Genomic DNA, 14,228 nt, shown 5'->3' with positions numbered 1-14,228 from the left:
CTCTTTTTTTCTTGATATTTTAACCTATTATGTATTTCTAATTAGATCAAATATTTATAATACTTTTTTGTTTTATTAATCTTAAACTCTGTAATGCCAATAAATATGTATTTTAAATTTTTTATTCAGTACTCCATATATTTATATATTTACATTGTTCATGCACATATTCCCCATCAAATTATGACACCATTGGTTGCTTGAACCCTTACTCTTTATATATATATATATATATATATGCAGTAGATGAACTCCAGCACTCCAGTCCTCCCCCTCAGGGTGTACCTTGCTCAGGTGCCTTCCCCAGGGAACCAGTCCTGACATGTGCAACTTGAAGAAATAAGAGGCGGCACTCAGAGGCTTTGAAATCAGTGAAAAAGACTTATATTCGTGAGGTCAACGTTTCGGGGACCACCTCCCCGTCTTCAGGACAAATACACAGTGCAACAGTGAAACTTAAATACACACTTACCCCCCTCCTCCTTTTGGTCTCCCCGCCATCGCCCGCCGCGGCCACGCCAGCCGCACTTCCTGTCCGGCATACTGCATACCTCCCTCGGGCGGAAGTGACATTGCGGTGTCTTGCTGGCCGCGTGACCATGGCAATGCTGGGGGGGGGGGGGGGGGGGGAAGGAAACAAGTGCACACATGAATTTCCGTATTCCATACTATTGAAAAGCCCACATTTATTTCCCACACAATAAAAATATGTCATAAAAGCAATAAATTAAAGCACAATAAATACATCCTAAAAACCTGTGACAATACATATGGGTAGCTTCTGTAAAAACTCCCATCCATGTGTTCACCTTATCCCCCTCCTACCACCTACCTAAAAATATTTTTGTGATTAAGACCTGTGCATCATCCTAATTAGTTGATGCCAGGATATGTGATACATAGTGTATTTGTGCACCCACATCTAAACTGCTGTGCATCCTCAAACAGTGTTCTGTATAACATTCTTTGTAATCAATACCTATTCTCACAGTGATGAATATCTATCTCAGGCTATTAAACTGCCCTGTTACCTCTCCTCTTACCACTCAGACCTCTCCATTTATATCACATATATATATTTTTTTATATATATATAGCATTCTGCGAGTGTGAGGGCTCTTTTAAAGTGCTGCTTACTCCTTACAGGAAATTAATGAGGCCCAAGCTGTCATTTAGACCTCCCGGTTTCATGGTATTTAACCTGTGAATCCACCTGGATTCTAATCTTAATAGCTGTTGTCCTCTGTTACCACCCCTGGGTAGTTCCGGCACATGATCTATAGGTATTGATTACAAAGAATGTTATACAGAACACTGTTTGAGGATGCACAGCAGTTTAGATGTGGGTGCACAAATACACTAGGTATCACATATCCTGGCATCAACTAATTAGGATGATGCACAGGTCTTAATCACAAAAATATTTTCATGTAGGTGGTAGGAGGGGGATAAGGTGAACACATGGATGGGAGTTTTTACAGAAGCTACCCATATGTATTGTCACAGGTTTTTAGGATGTATTTATTGTGTTTTAATTTATTGCTTTTATGACATATTTTTATTGTGTGGGAAATAGATGTGGGCTTTTCAATAGTATGGAATACGGAAATTCATGTGTGCACTTGTTTCTTTTTCCCCCCCAGCGTTGCCATGGTCACGCGGCCAGCAAGACACCGCGATGTCACTTCCGCACGAGGGAGGTATGCAGTATGCCGGACAGGAAGTGCGGCTGGCGTGGCCGCGGCGGGCGCTGGCGGGGAGACCGAAAGGAGGAGGGGGGTAAGTGTGTATTTAAGTTTCACTGTTGCACTGTGTATTTGTCCTGAAGATGGGGAGGTGGTCCCCGAAACGTTGACCTCACGAATATAAGTCTTTTTCACTGATTTCAAAGCCTCTGAGTGCCGCCTCTTATTTCTTCAAGTTGTATATATATATATATATATATATTCAGCATGAAGACTGGCACTCCCCAAGCATAACTATTAGCTGCAGCCGGTGCCCTCATAGAAATGTGGATATATATTGCAAAGATGCGGCACTCCAGGCTTAAATAATTTACCACCAACAAGTTCTTACTTATCCAGCAACGTTTCAGTAGTCGCACCTGCTGTCGTCAGGCTTTATTACAAGATTAAAATAGTGTACATACCTTTATACTGTCACCCCTATGTGAATTCCCGCCGACTCGTGCCGGGACTCCTCGCCCGTTGAGCCGCATAGCGTCTGACGTCATCGTCAAGCGACGGCGCCGTGAAACAAACACCCATCACCATAGCAACCAAGAAACGTACAATGTAACATACGAGGTTTAGCTGTAACAATAAAATAACAGTATAGAATCCTGTATCCTCATTACACAAATTGTTAAACAGCATCTATGTATTCTTATTATCTGAGTTTAGTCCATATTAAACTTTACAGCAATACAACCTCTCGTTGATACACTCTCTCGGCTATTACCCACTGTATAATTTATTTTAAAAAACATGAATATGAGATATTTTCATTGAGGCCTTTGGGATGTATTACATCTAGACGTAATATCCATCTAGTTTCTAATTGCAATAATCTTACGCCTCTATTGCCTCCTCTCATATCTTCCACCACACAGTCTATCATTCTGTATCTAATGCTGTGTAGCGGGTGTTTATTTTGGGCAAAATGCCGGGCCACAGGTTGTTCACTGTCACCTGTGTCCAAGGCATTGCGGATGGCTGACCTGTGAGCTGACATTCTTTCCTTAAATTTTCGTTCGGTCTTCCCGATGTAGCTGAGGCCACATGGACAAATAATTTGATATATTACAAAACTCGAGTTACAGGTTAGCTGATATTTGATGGGGATTTTTAGTCCTGTGTGTGGATGGTTAAATGAATCACCTGTTAAAAGGTACTGACAGGTGACACAGGCACATTTGATGTTACCTAGTTTGACTTTCATCGACAAAAAAGTTGTTTTTTTAGGGGGGTCTCTCTTTAATTTTGCCACATCTGTTTTTACAAGTAAATCTCGCAAGTTCTGTCCTCGCGAATAACAGGGCATTAGTTTGGTGTCACTAAGATGTAATGAATTGTCTGTACTTACAATGGACCAATGTTTTTTGGAAATAGAATTGATATGTGGAGAATTAACGTTATATTTTTTAACCCATGGTAAGATTGGCCTTTCTGTCCTGGTTTTCTTAGTTGTATTTAATAATGTGTCTCTCTTAAGGGCCATAACTCTGACTTTTGAGCTTTTTAGACTTTTTTTGTTGTAACCTCTATCTACCAGTTTATTTATTAGAATATCTATTTGTTGTTCTGCCGTTTCCTTGCTACTGTTAATACGTCTAATTCTAACCATTTGGGAGTATGGGAGACCTCTCTTCATTGAATTAGGATGACAACTCCTGGCATGCAGAAGTTGTTGTCTGTCAGTAGGTTTCATATACACAGTAGTGATGAGTGTTGAATTTTTTATCTGAATATTCACATCTAAAAAATTGATAGTTTGCTGATTCATACAATAGGTGAATTTGATGGGTCCCTCTGTGGCATTGTGTTCTTTAATAATATTCTCCAATACTGTGTGATTACCTTTCCACACGATGATTAAATCATCTATATACCTATTAAACAGTATTGTCTGAGCTGTAAACAATGGGTTATTATAGAACAGATCCTCCTCCACTCCAAACATCACTATATTAGCATACACTGGAGCCACAGAAGAACCCATCGCACACCCCTTAACTTGCAAGTAATACTGCTTGTCATACAGGAAAAAATTCATTGTTAGAATTAATTCTAGCAACTGTAATATCACATCTACCTTAGCAAAAGTAAATGCATTTTTTTTCAGCAAAAATCTTTTAACAGCATTTAATCCGAATTGATGCGGGATCGATGTGTAAAGACTTACTACATCTACTGTAAATAACCATGCATCATCTGGAATTAAAGATAATCCCTTTAAATTATTTAATAAAGTAGTCGTGTCTAGTAGAAAACTAGGTTCATTCCGAATTAACGGCTGTAATAAAGAGTCCAACAGACAAGCTGTCGGTTGCATTAGCGACCCTTTGGCTGATACAATTGGGCGGCCCGGCGGGGGATCTACCCCTTTATGGATTTTAGGAATCAAATAAAAAATTGGTACCAATGGATACTCAGGAATAAGAATGTTAAATATATCCTCTGATATTAAATCTACCATTAGTGCTTGTTGCAAAATAACTTCCAATCTCTTTTTACAGATATTGGTAGGGTTAGATTGCAATTTAGTATAAACCTGTAAGTCAGACAATTGTTTGAGAGCCTCCTTATTATAATCGGCAAAATCCTGAAGGACAATTGCTCCCCCCTTATCAGCTGACCGGATTATCAAATTATGATTGCTGGACAGTGATTTCAACGCATCTCTTTCCTGTAAGGTTAGATTAGGATGTTCCAACCTATCACCCTTGGTGACAGCTTCCACATCCTTTTCCAACAATCTCATAAAAGTTTTGATGCTCGGATTGTATGATATTGGTTCAAATGAAGATTTCGGGATAAATGCTCTGAGTTGTTTAGGGATGGGATTCTCATCACCCCCTGAATGTCCTTTGTCTTTGAAATGTTCTTTCAGCTTAATTTTTCTCTGCAAAGAGTATTTCTCTATATTCCATTGTAATGGATCGAATTGTACTGAGGGAATAAAAGACAGTCCTTTATTCAGCAAACTGATCTCCGTAGATGTCAATTCATACGAGGATAGATTAACTATGTTGTCTTTTTGGCTGCTGGAGGACGCCCTGCTCTTCCTCTGCCTTTCGTTTTGCCCACTTCTCCTTGTGCGCCATCTTTGTCTGGGAATCTTCCTCCCCGTGTTTTCACCCCTAAAGGGGCGGCGGCTTTGTTTGATCTATCAGTGTCGCTGTTGGTCTCTTGTGATGACTCTGTATCAAACCTAGCAAAGGGTCTACGGTCTCTACGAAAGAATGGCCGTCTCCTCCTCCTTAGAATTGGATGGAAAAGATCCAACAACAAATATCTCAATACAAGAGGGAATTGATAGCCTTTAAACAAGAGAAACTTAAAAAGGTGGAACAAGACTATGAAAAACACTCTGTTTATAGATGGCTCTCAGACACCAGACCAGAGGGGAGGAGACGGCCATTCTTTCGTAGAGACCGTAGACCCTTTGCTAGGCAGAGGAAGAGCAGGGCGTCCTCCAGCAGCCAAAAAGACAACATAGTTAATCTATCCTCGTATGAATTGACATCTACGGAGATCAGTTTGCTGAATAAAGGACTGTCTTTTATTCCCTCAGTACAATTCGATCCATTACAATGGAATATAGAGAAATACTCTTTGCAGAGAAAAATTAAGCTGAAAGAACATTTCAAAGACAAAGGACATTCAGGGGGTGATGAGAATCCCATCCCTAAACAACTCAGAGCATTTATCCCGAAATCTTCATTTGAACCAATATCATACAATCCGAGCATCAAAACTTTTATGAGATTGTTGGAAAAGGATGTGGAAGCTGTCACCAAGGGTGATAGGTTGGAACATCCTAATCTAACCTTACAGGAAAGAGATGCGTTGAAATCACTGTCCAGCAATCATAATTTGATAATCCGGTCAGCTGATAAGGGGGGAGCAATTGTCCTTCAGGATTTTGCCGATTATAATAAGGAGGCTCTCAAACAATTGTCTGACTTACAGGTTTATACTAAATTGCAATCTAACCCTACCAATATCTGTAAAAAGAGATTGGAAGTTATTTTGCAACAAGCACTAATGGTAGATTTAATATCAGAGGATATATTTAACATTCTTATTCCTGAGTATCCATTGGTACCAATTTTTTATTTGATTCCTAAAATCCATAAAGGGGTAGATCCCCCGCCGGGCCGCCCAATTGTATCAGCCAAAGGGTCCCTAATGCAACCGACAGCTTGTCTGTTGGACTCTTTATTACAGCCGTTAATTCGGAATGAACCTAGTTTTCTACTAGACACGACTACTTTATTAAATAATTTAAAGGGATTATCTTTAATTCCAGATGATGCATGGTTATTTACAGTAGATGTAGTAAGTCTTTACACATCGATCCCGCATCAATTCGGATTAAATGCTGTTAAAAGATTTTTGCTGAAAAAAATGCATTTACTTTTGCTAAGGTAGATGTGATATTACAGTTGCTAGAATTAATTCTAACAATGAATTTTTTCCTGTATGACAAGCAGTATTACTTGCAAGTTAAGGGGTGTGCGATGGGTTCTTCTGTGGCTCCAGTGTATGCTAATATAGTGATGTTTGGAGTGGAGGAGGATCTGTTCTATAATAACCCATTCTTTACAGCTCAGACAATACTGTTTAATAGGTATATAGATGATTTAATCATCGTGTGGAAAGGTAATCACACAGTATTGGAGAATATTATTAAAGAACACAATGCCACAGAGGGACCCATCAAATTCACCTATTGTATGAATCAGCAAACTATCAATTTTTTAGATGTGAATATTCAGATAAAAAATTCAACACTCATCACTACTGTGTATATGAAACCTACTGACAGACAACAACTTCTGCATGCCAGGAGTTGTCATCCTAATTCAATGAAGAGAGGTCTCCCATACTCCCAAATGGTTAGAATTAGACGTATTAACAGTAGCAAGGAAACGGCAGAACAACAAATAGATATTCTAATAAATAAACTGGTAGATAGAGGTTACAACAAAAAAAGTCTAAAAAGCTCAAAAGTCAGAGTTATGGCCCTTAACAGAGACACATTATTAAATACAACTAAGAAAACCAGGACAGAAAGGCCAATCTTACCATGGGTTAAAAAATATAACGTTAATTCTCCACATATCAATTCTATTTCCAAAAAACATTGGTCCATTGTAAGTACAGACAATTCATTACATCTTAGTGAAACCAAACTAATGCCCTGTTATTCGCGAGGACAGAACTTGCGAGATCTACTTGTAAAAACAGATGTGGCAAAATTAAAGAGAGACCCCCCTAAAAAAAACAACTTTTTTGTCGATGAAAGTCAAACTAGGTAACATCAAATGTGCCTGTGTCACCTGTCAGTACCTTTTAACAGGTGATTCATTTAACCATCCACACACAGGACTAAAAATCCCCATCAAATATCAGCTAACCTGTAACTCGAGTTTTGTAATATATCAAATTATTTGTCCATGTGGCCTCAGCTACATCGGGAAGACCGAACGAAAATTTAAGGAAAGAATGTCAGCTCACAGGTCAGCCATCCGCAATGCCTTGGACACAGGTGACAGTGAACAACCTGTGGCCCGGCATTTTGCCCAAAATAAACACCCGCTACACAGCATTAGATACAGAATGATAGACTGTGTGGTGGAAGATATGAGAGGAGGCAATAGAGGCGTAAGATTATTGCAATTAGAAACTAGATGGATATTACGTCTAGATGTAATACATCCCAAAGGCCTCAATGAAAATATCTCATATTCATGTTTTTTAAAATAAATTATACAGTGGGTAATAGCCGAGAGAGTGTATCAACGAGAGGTTGTATTGCTGTAAAGTTTAATATGGACTAAACTCAGATAATAAGAATACATAGATGCTGTTTAACAATTTGTGTAATGAGGATACAGGATTCTATACTGTTATTTTATTGTTACAGCTAAACCTCGTATGTTACATTGTACGTTTCTTGGTTGCTATGGTGATGGGTGTTTGTTTCACGGCGCCGTCGCTTGACGATGACGTCAGACGCTATGCGGCTCAACGGGCGAGGAGTCCCGGCACGAGTCGGCGGGAATTCACATAGGGGTGACAGTATAAAGGTATGTACACTATTTTAATCTTGTAATAAAGCCTGACGACAGTAGGTGCGACTACTGAAACGTTGCTGGATAAGTAAGAACTTGTTGGTGGTAAATTATTTAAGCCTGGAGTGCCGCATCTTTGCAATATATATATATATATATATATATATATATATATATATAGTTATAGACATTGTTTCAAGGGTGGCTCTCATAGGACTTCATATGGATGAATAAAAGACTGACCGATAAGGTATGTAAGGTGTATATAAGATATAAGGTGTATATACGGTGATGGTGTATACAAGGTATGTGATCACACTATTGTTATGGCGTTCTTGATAAAGGTGGTGAAAATGTTGAACAAATGTGAACAGGCTTGGTCAGTCTTTTATTCATCCATATGAAGTCCTGTGAGTACGCCCTTCAGACACTGTCTATATTGGGGATTGCTCGACCCGAGATGGCACCAGGGCAAGTAGGCTTTTTAGCACTTGAGTGCCAGCACCTCTTTCCAAATAAATATGTGTGTGTGTGTGTGTGTGTGTGTGTGTGTGTGTGTGTGTGATATTTATTTTCATACATTAAGGCAGAGGTTCCAAAACTGGGTGCCGTGGCACCCTGAAGTGCCTTGGGGAATTGCAGTGGTGCCCTGGGTTGGTGGTCCTGGACCAATTGAAATAATTTATGGTTAAAGAGATAGGAAAAACTAGGCTAGTTGCTTCCAACCATAAAATAAGTGAGCAAACAAAAGTGAAACCTGTCCCTCATCACATAACTAAACCTAAGGATGAATATCAACACAATTAACTTAATTTAATATATTGTTTCAGAATTTCTCTATAGAAACATTTGGCCTAGGAGAACCCTGACGAAAATCTGATACTCTAGGGCACAGGTTCTCAAACTCGGTCCTCAGGACCCCACACAGTGCATGTTTTGCAAGTCTCCTCACAAAATCACAAGTGAAGTAATTAGCTCCACCTGTGGACCTATTAAAATGTGTCAGTCAGTAATTAATACACCTGCACACTTGCTGGGTTACCTGCAAAACATGCACTGTGTGGGGTCCTGAGGACCGAGTTTGAGAACCACTGCTCTAGGGCACAGGTTCTCAAACTCGGTCCTCAGGACCCCACCCAGTGCATGTTTTGCAGGTCTCTTCACAGAATCACAAGTGAACTAATTAGCTCCACCTGTAGACCTTTTAAAATGTGTCAGTGAGTAATTAATACACCTGTGCACCTGCTGGGTTACCTGCAAAACATGCACTGTGTGGGGTCCTGAGGACCGAGTTTGAGAACCTATGCTCTAGGGTACCATGAGTCAAAAAAGTTTAGGAACCACTGCTTTACAGTTTAATTTCAGCATACTTAACATTAAAATGTTTATTTGTTTTTTTTTATTTGAACAAAATGTTCCTACAACCAACAATATATTTTGTAAAGCTACACCACATGTCATATAGTAGTTATGTGCCTTGTTTTACATGTTTAAAAAGGCATAGTAAAGCCTATTTTGACAATTGTTTAAATTGTTTTTATTTTACAAAACTATTGCTGGAACAGAGTACCATCAAACACCTATCCTATAATGGTGCAATATTAATGTATTTGCACTAACATTAGTGCTACATTGTTAAATGTCTGGTAGAATATAAAGTTATTTTATTCCCCATGCAATATATATTTGCAATCAGATGGTATTTCTGTGTAGCCTATCAGCACTTGTTAGACAGTACAATCTGTGGAACCTTGATACTAATGTTCTATTATAACATATACAATGTTTTACATTGTTTCATCAGTAGAATTTGGCTGTGGGATTTAGGTACATTGTTGCCGTCCAGCACTGTATGACACATTGAAAAAAATATTTTTTCAGTTCATGCTGATAACCCTATGCACCTCCTTACTTTCTTACCCATATCAGGTGAACTTGTATTATTGGATATACCCAGGGTACAATTGTTTCATTTAACACCACATAGTAGTTATTGTCTGTGGCTTATACTAGTTGTGACAATCTTAGTCTAGTATTCTGATTTTCCCTTTTCGGACATCACTCACTGAATCTTCTCTTACTATTCTTTTTCTGGACTCTTACCAGCGATTCATAGGTCTATGGGTGGTTCACACTGTATACCTTTGTCTAACGCTGTCAGCAGATCCATCTAATTTTTACGTATTCACCTATTTTTTGTCCCTTTGTCTTTACTTTAATTCACTTGCAAATCTTTATATCTTTGTTTATGTGAACTCTCATCAGTGATCCCAGAGCAATAAGGTCATTGGTACCCCTACAATCACACCACACTGTAAATGCCCGATTCCATTTGATCTTGGAAGCGAAGCAGTGTTGGGCTTGGTCAGTACAGGGATGGGTGACCCCCCAGGAAGACTGAGTTTAGTAGAGGTGTGTGGTATTGGCATGTTCTGTGCCTAAAACTGACAGCAGATTCACTATCTTTATCTATTTTTCTGATACAAATATAACCCACTCCTTAATTTCTATGAGTAAGTAGACCCATGGTCCTACAAGGTATTGATGATAATATTGATTGACTTAAGGTTTTGGTTACTGGCTGTGATTAATACCACCACATGTCTGGTCCCCCTATTTAGGGTTACTATATGTATTTACTATCGAGTAAGAGACCACCTATGTGACAGAATTTTTTTAGTCTGTGTGTTGCACATGTATGGTCCCCCTATTTAGGGTCATCATATATATTTGCTATCGAGTAAGAGACCACCCATGTGATGCAATTTTTAATATTTTTTCTGTGTGTTTTTGTTATTGTTTCCTTTTTGTAGGATACACCAACTGTTCCATTTTAACATTGTATCATTAAATCATTATATTTTAATACTTTCATACTATTTCTTTTTTTGACTAATTCTAAGAGTGCACCCACAAAAGAGTCTTCTTTCTCTCCATGTATAATTTCTAGGCAATTCTGATGTTGCACTATATATACCAGTACTGGCACGTGTAAGCTCACCAGTCCCCACACAGCTGGCCAGAGGTGTCTAGGCATGACAGGGGCATGCATAGGACTCCACCCCTCCACCGGCTTGCAGTATATATAATGTTATGAGCCACGGCTGTGGCTCATTCCTGTTTTACATTTTTGTTATGTATTTTATGTTGTACTTCTGTTTCTGTTCCCCGTGGGTGTCATGGGGTGTTCGGAGCCCACCCTTAAGGAGAGGGTACTGTTATGAACCACAGGTAGTGGTTCATTCCTTTTTTATGTTTATAGTTCTCTTGCAGGCCAGGATTTCCCTTTGCTCTGGTTTAGAGGATTCTTGTTTGCTGCCGGTGGTGAGTCTGTGTAATTGCAGCCTGTTTCCATGTGTTTGGCCTCACCTGTCTGCTAATTGCATCTTGTCAGTTTGGAGTCATGCAACAGTGCAGCTGCACGACATAATTAATTAGGGCTCTCTGTTATATTCTGGCTCAGTGCAATACACAGACGCTGGTGATAGTTCTTGAGTTCTGAGCTAGTTCCTGAGTGTCGGTTCCTGAGTGTCGGTTCCTGAGTGTCTGATCCAGTGTCTGATCCCATGTCCTGCCGTGAAGCGTTCCTGTCCAGAAGTCCTGTGGCTTTTTCTGTTTCTGGTCGAGTATCTGGCTTCTTGGTGTCCACCGGTCTGTCGTTTGGGATTCTGCCTGTCCTCCGGTTCTGAGATCCTGTGTCGGCTACATTGGGGGTTCCTGTCCGTTTGCCAGTATTTGTACCGGTTCCGTGAGTAGCGGCTTTGCCGCGTCCGTCGGCCTAGGCCGCTGTATTCCTTGGTTATATCCATTACTGGTGTTTTGCAGAGGGTTCTGCATATGCTGTCACCGCCGGTACACAACAGTATAGTGTCGGCGTGTGGACAGCATTTCCTTTGTTGTTCTTTTCCTTTGGCGGCGTGCCGCACATGTATTTAGTTTTAGGGTTGTTAGTAGCCCCTAGCCTTCTGTTTGCTTTAGTTAGAGGTCCCCTTGTTATTATCCTGTCTCGGTTCACGCCTTGTCTCACTCTAAGACCTGGGGGCATCGGAGTTGGGCAGACCTAATCCGCCCTTCAAACGCGGCTGCCGTGGGCCCAAGAAACCATAGTCACGCAGGCGTGAACTGACCACACGGGTGAAACAATGGAGGTAGGCTGCTAGGGGCTATTTCCATACCACACCTTATTTCAGCGTCACGTTCTGGTGCTCTGGGCTCACTACGCAACATCTCTCTTGTTCTGAGCACCAGGAACGTAACATATAAGGCATTATTTGCATTATAAAAGTGCTCACTATGCACCATGGAAAAATAACATACCTAAGGGACAGCTAATGCGTCTTAGACATAACTGTTCCAATGTGGACATGTTCATGACACAGGCCGGTGATCTTATAGAATCTGTGAAACAACGAGACTATCCACACTCCTTACTTAATAAGGCCTTAGAAGAGGTCAAGAATATGGATAGACAAAACCTTCTTCACCAACAACAAAAAAAGGAAACTACATGAAAGGGTAACGAACAAGGAGATAATAGGAGAGATCTGACTTTTATTTGTAAATGCAATAATTGTGCCCGTGAAATCTAGAATATTATTGGAAAAAATTATAGGGTGCTGATACAGGATAATATACTGGGAGGACTCGTACCACCCAAACCGCAAGTTATTTGCAGAAAAAATAGGTCCCTTAAAACCATTCTTGCACCTTGTTATTTAAAAGTGCCTAGAGGAAACAAGTCCTTGGGTAAATTGAACTGGTTGACTAATAAACCTTTAGGCCTTTACAAGTGCAGTAAAACCAGGTGCACTATGTGGCTGCATATGGAACGCAAGACGACCCACGTATCTTTACCACTCTCTTATGAAATATATTATCTTAAATCATTTTTTAATTGTTATTCTAATTTTGTCATTTATGTATTAACTTGTGGGTGTGGATTAAGATACGTTGGCAGTACAAGAGCATTACACATACTCTTTATGGAACATCAGCACAATATCTTGCATAAATATGCGGCACATGGTGTATCCAGACATTATAATGTAAAGCATGGGAATGACCCCTCATGTCTTTCAATAATTTGTTTGGAACATATTGCACCCACTACCAGAGGAGGTGATAGATTTAATAGACTCTACCGTAGGGAAGTTTTTTGGATGTTAAAATTAGAGATGAGCGGGTTCGGTTTCTCTGAATCCGAACCCGCCAGAACTTCATGTTTTTTTTCACGGGTCCGAGCGACTCGGATCTTCCCGCCTTGCTCGGTTAACCCGAGCGCGCCCGAACGTCATCATGACGCTGTCGGATTCTCGCGAGGCTCGGATTCTATCGCGAGACTCGGATTCTATATAAGGAGCCGCGCGTCGCCGCCATTTTCACACGTGCATTGAGATTGATAGGGAGAGGACGTGGCTGGCGTCCTCTCCGTTTAGAATAGATTAGAGAGACACTTGATTTACTAATTTTGGGGAGCATTAGGAGTACTCAGTACAGTGCAGAGTTTTGCTGATAGTGACCACCAGTTTTATTTATAATCCGTTCTCTGCCTGAAAAAAGCGATACACAGCACACAGTGACTCAGTCACATACCATATCTGTGTGCACTGCTCAGGCTCAGGCCAGTGTGCTGCATCATCTATTATCTATATATAATATTATATATATCTGTCTGACTGCTCAGCTCACACAGCTTATAATTGTGGGGGAGACTGGGGAGCACTACTGCAGTGCCAGTTATAGGTTATAGCAGGAGCCAGGAGTACATAATATATTATATAGTGAGTGACCACCAGACACACAGTGCAGTTTATTTAATATATCCGTTCTCTGCCTGAAAAAAGCGATACACACAGTGACTCAGTCAGTCACATACCATATCTGTGTGCACTGCTCAGGCTCAGGCCAGTGTGCTGCATCATCTATATATATTATATATCTGTCTGACTGCTCAGCTCACACAGCTTATAATTGTGGGGGAGACTGGGGAGCACTACTGCAGTGCCAGTTATAGGTTATAGCAGGAGCCAGGAGTACATAATATTATATTAAAATTAAACAGTGCACACTTTTGCTGCAGGAGTGCCACTGCCAGTGTGACTAGTGACCAGTGACCTGACCACCAGTATATATAATATTAGTAGTATACTATCTCTTTATCAACCAGTCTATATTAGCAGCAGACACAGTACAGTGCGGTAGTTCACGGCTGTGGCTACCTCTGTGTCGGCACTCGGCAGCCCGTCCATAATTGTATATACCACCTAACCGTGTTTTTTTTTTCTTTCTTTATACATACATACTAGTTACGAGTATACTATCTCTTTATCAACCAGTCTATATATTAGCAGCAGACACAGTACAGTGCGGTAGTTCACGGCTGTGGCTACCTCTGTGTCGGCACTCGGCAGCCCGTCCATAATTGTAT

General features: G+C 40.3%; 1 protein-coding gene and 1 pseudogene across 2 annotated transcripts in view; one reads left to right on the top strand and one right to left on the bottom strand.

Moving 5' to 3' along the window:
* Positions 1–14,228, bottom strand: part of TACR3 (tachykinin receptor 3) — a 442,628-nt gene that overhangs the window by 389,402 nt on the left and 38,998 nt on the right. The gene's annotated exons all lie outside the window — the stretch shown is intronic.
* Positions 10,096–10,214, top strand: LOC134947309 (5S ribosomal RNA; annotated as a pseudogene).

This window comes from Pseudophryne corroboree, chromosome 1, assembly GCF_028390025.1.
Source record: "Pseudophryne corroboree isolate aPseCor3 chromosome 1, aPseCor3.hap2, whole genome shotgun sequence".
Taxonomy (NCBI): domain Eukaryota; kingdom Metazoa; phylum Chordata; class Amphibia; order Anura; family Myobatrachidae; genus Pseudophryne; species Pseudophryne corroboree.
The sequence above is the reverse complement of the archived record's forward strand: the minus strand, read 5'-3'. Positions and strand labels throughout refer to the sequence as shown.